This window comes from Chenopodium album, chromosome 15 (assembly GCF_948465745.1).
Source record: "Chenopodium album chromosome 15, dcCheAlbu1.1, whole genome shotgun sequence".
In the NCBI taxonomy this organism is placed as follows: Eukaryota; Viridiplantae; Streptophyta; class Magnoliopsida; order Caryophyllales; family Amaranthaceae; genus Chenopodium; species Chenopodium album.
In genome coordinates, this window is record NC_137848.1 from 47,417,408 (window position 1) to 47,422,240 (window position 4,833).

The window sequence follows — 4,833 nt, forward strand, 5'->3', positions numbered from 1 at the left end:
GGACAACGCCTGGGCAACTCACTAGTGTATTAATTAAAGGATGATTATTACTCAATTAGGGCCTGTTCACTTCAGCTTAATTTCAGTTCAGTTCAGTTCAGTTGTTCATCTCCTTATTTCCTTCTCTCATAAAATATTCATTTCAGCTTAGTTCAGTTCAATTCAACTCCAACCAGTTCAGTTCAGCTCAGCTCAATTCAGTAAATGTGAACATAACCTTAATCATTAAATAAAAAATAAAAAAATAAAAAATAAAAAAACTTAATCGTACCTTAGTACCTTATAGCATAAGTGTATATTGTTAAATATTTACCAATGGTAAGAGATTTATTTATGAAGGGATAAAGATAGAAAGCAAGTAGTAGTATGGTAGAAAGTTTTTGTTCTTCAACCACGTTCACAATATGTGAACTTGCTTATATATAGCCAAATAATTGTATACATTATTGTACTATATCCAAATTATTGTACTTGGTAAAACTTACATTAACCGGTTAAAACCTCATGTGAACTTCAATCATGTTTGTATTTTTCTCAACACTCCCCCTTTGAACGTTCACATGGAATGGGGTGCGAGTTGCCTCATTAAAAACCTCGCTAGGTAAAACCCTACGGGATAAAAACCATAGCTAGGGAAAAAGAGTACAATGATATTGTATTATATGCTTTGGTATACTGCCTCGTTAAAAACCTTGTCAAGAAAAACCCAGTGGGATAAAAACCTGATCGAAGGGAAAAAGAGTGCAGTACATATAATACTCCCCATGAATTCAGCATAGTTCGTGAAGATGTCGCATTCCGATTTTGTGAACTAACTGCTCAAATTTCTTCGAAGGAAGTGATTTGGTGAATAGGTCGGCAAGATTGTCACAAGACTGAATTTGCTGGATATCTATTTCCTCGTCCTTTTGCAGATTATGCGTGAAGAATAGTTTTGGGGCAATATGTTTTGTTTTATCTCCCTTAATATATCCTTCAGTTACTTGAGCAATGCATGTTGTATTGTCTTCAAATATGATGGTTGGGTATTCTGTTATTGCGTTCATTCTACACTCCTTTTGGATATTACTGATCATCGACCTCAGCCATACACACTCTCGTCCTGCTTCATAGAGGGCTATCAATTCTGCATGATTTGAGGATGTCACGGTCAATGTCTTCTTTGTTGATTTCCATGATATTGTAGTGCCGCCATAAGTGAACACATATCCATTTTGTGACTTGGCATTTTGAGGATCCGATAAGTAGCCAGCGTCTGCGTACCCAATGAGAGCAGCATCTTGTTTCGGTTGATAATATAAACCAAGGTCTTGTGTCCCTCGTAGGTACCGGAGTAAGTGTCGAACTCCCTTCCAATGCCTATATGTTGGTGCATTGATGTTCCTGGCTAACAAGTTCACAGAGAAAGCTATGTCGGGTCTAGTGTTGTTAGTTAAGTACATTAAGGCTCCAATTGCACTTAAGTATGGTACTTCTGGACCCAGAATATTTTCATTTTCTTCTCGGGGTCTGAATAGATCATTTTTCATATTTAAAGAACGAACAACCATTGGGAAGTTGGTTGGAGTTGCTTTGTCCATGAAGAATCTTTTCAAAACTCTTTCTGTATAGTTTGATTGATGGACAAAAATACGATGACTCAAGTGCTCAATTAGCAGTCTAAGGCAAAATTTAGTTTTCCCAAGGTCTTTCATCTCAAATTCTTTCATCAAGTATTTTACAGTTTTCTCGAGTTCATTTGGGGTTCCAATGATATTCAAATCATCAACATAAACTGCAATGATAGTGTAGACACCCAAATGTGTCTCCCCAAAACCAAACCCAGTGATGAATACCTTTTGCGTCGAATGATAATCGAACGAGGTGAAAGTGTGAAAGGTCAGGTGTTGCGGTTAGTTTTATTAAAAATTCTTTCTTTCTGTTTTCGAAAATAACTCTATGTTATAAAAACAACCAATCCAGTTTAGTTTGGTCCACGACAAGGGTCCAATAATAGTGTAGTTGGATGGGGCTTGCAAAGAGCTTTCCAACGATATATTATAAGCCCAATTCCGATGAATAATGAGGAAGTTGTAGCCAAAATACTAAACTGGGCCAGGTTTGATCCTCACATGCGGCCCAATGATCTAGGGGAGGGCCCAATGTTAATTATTATTCCTAGAGTTACTAGAATTAATTATAGTCTTCTAGAGTTCTCTAGAAGGTTCTCTTTAGTCCTAATAGAATTAGAATTAATAATTATATTTTGATGAGTTTCACTTGGAATAAAATATTATTTTATGGAAAATACGATTTCGATTTTCATACGGACTTTACAAATCGATTTTGATTCATAAGTGGACTCTGTGTTTGAAAGCGCGTAGGAATCCAGGCTGTCGCCACGCGACAAGCCTTGTGGCCACGCGACAGACCTTGTCGCCTGGCGACAAGGTCGGTTTTGCAGCGACAGAGTGGAGTTTTATTCCTTGTCAAATTCTACCTATTTCCGGACTGTTTTCTTATAAATAGGGTCCTAAACCTCCGTTTTTAAGGGACAACAATTCACAATCATCATTCACAATCAATTCTCATCATCATCAATTCTATTCTCTCTATGCTCTCATCTCTCTAGCTTTTCACAAACAAAATTCCGCATTCACGAGATCTAGAAACACCTATCCAAGTTCGAAGTTGCCTTCGCCCTAGACGTGAAAGGTTATAATTTCTGAGGGTTTGGTCCCAAATCTCTACTTCCATTATTTAATTTAATTCTTTGATTTTATTATTTTCTTTGAAGTTACTAACACGTGTATTTTGTTATTAGAAAGAGATACAAGGCATCAAAGTATGTAGTCTTATTGCTCTATTCTTGTAGAAAGTATGTTTTTATTTATTAATTCCTAGCATCATGCTTAGGATGTTATTATTGCTTTCTAGTATCATGTTTAGGGTGCTTCCTATTTTCTTTCCTAATATCATGTTAGTATCATGCTAGGGCTAAAGCTTTGATCTTTATTGCTTAGTGACATGCTAGGGTTTGTTATTAATCTTATTAGTATTATGCCTAGGATCTTGCTATTATTATGCTTTAGCGTTGATATGCTTATGATTATGATTATGATTATAATTATGATGATAATTATTATGTTGCTTGACGCCTATTTATTGTTATTGCTTGATCACGCCTCTCTTGCAGGTTTAAAGGGAATTTGTACTTGTAATCACGCTTAATAAGATAATTAATAATCTTGTTTAGGCTAATATGATTATAATTCAAGTGATCGCCAATAATAGATTTATTTGTGCATTAAATTCAACCAACATAGATTAAACAGGTTTAAGGTTAATCTGTTGATTGCATGTTAAAAAGCGCACATGAATACGAGAAGAATAAAGTAGAGGCCTATTATTATGGCAGGTTCAATCTCTTTTAGATTGGATTTGTACCTTCATCCCCGAACCCTATTTGGTTCATGACCTTTTGGAGTTGACGACTCTTGGATCGTTAAGGGGTGTAATCTTCACCTTGTGAACGGCTTACAAGTTCCTAAAACTTGTTGGCGACTCTTTTGCTCTAGCTTCCTTCCCTTTGGACGCCACCATGCTTAAGTGTATGAGCATAGTGGGGTTCAAGTTTTGGGTTAATGGCTTGAAATATTCCCTACAGATAGCGAATCCTGATTGTGATCGCTTTATGAAAACACAGGGACTAACTTGGTTGTTCTTGAATCCTTCTCTCATAAAGTATTCACTGAGACGGTTATACCACATCCTTCCAGAGTGTTTCAATCCATAAAGTGACCTTTTTTAGTTTTATGGAAAGCAGTTGTCTAGGCTTATGGTTTTCAGGTAGTTTTAGTCCTTCGGGGACTTTCATGTAAATGTCTGTATCGAGTGACCCATACAAATACGCAGTCACTACATCCATTAATCGCATTTGCAGTTCTTTTGTGACTGCCAAACTTACCAGAAAACTTAATGTAGTTGCATCAACTACTGGAGAATTTGTTTCTTCATAATCAATCCCTGGAATTTGAGAAAATCCGTGGGCTACAAGTCTTGCCTTGTATCTAACTATCTCATTTTCTCATTACGTTTTCTCACAAATACCCATTTGTATCCAACGGGTTTTACACCTGCTGGTGTAAGGGTTATTTTTCCAAAAACTTCTCGTTTTTCAAGTGACTTTAACTCAGCCAGCATTGCCTCCTTCCACTTTGGCCAATCACTCCTACGTCGACATTCTTTTATTGTTCTTGGTTCAACATCATTTCCATTAGACACAATGTCGATTGCGATGGAATTTGCAAATATTTCATCCACGATAACATCTTTCCTATTCCACTGAGTCTTGGTAGAGACGTAATTCATTGAAATTTCATTGTTATTGATGTTTTGAACGTCTTGTTCATTTCCCTTAGGGTTGTCTTCTTGTTCGTGCCTTTTTAGATTATCATCATTTTCTTTACTTTCATCCACATTTGGTCTTTCTTGACCTTCTAACGGAGGAACATAATTAGTCTCATTTTCTATTCCATCCAATCTTTTCAATTTCCTTGGCTTAGAATCTTTTGAACCAAGTGGTCTCCCACGCTTTCTATATGCTTGAGATTCATTTTTTATGGCCTTATTACCAGTTGGGATTTCAATACGTGCAGGGGCATTTTCTGCTGGTATATGTGATTTTGTCACCTTCTTTGTGTCTACAAATGCATCAGGCAATTGATTTGCAACACTTTGTAAATGAACAATTTTCTTGACTTCTTGTTCACACATATTTGTTCGTGGGGTCTAGCATCAACAGTTGTGTTGCATTCCAAGTAATTTCTATTTCTTTCTTACGTGGGTCCACTT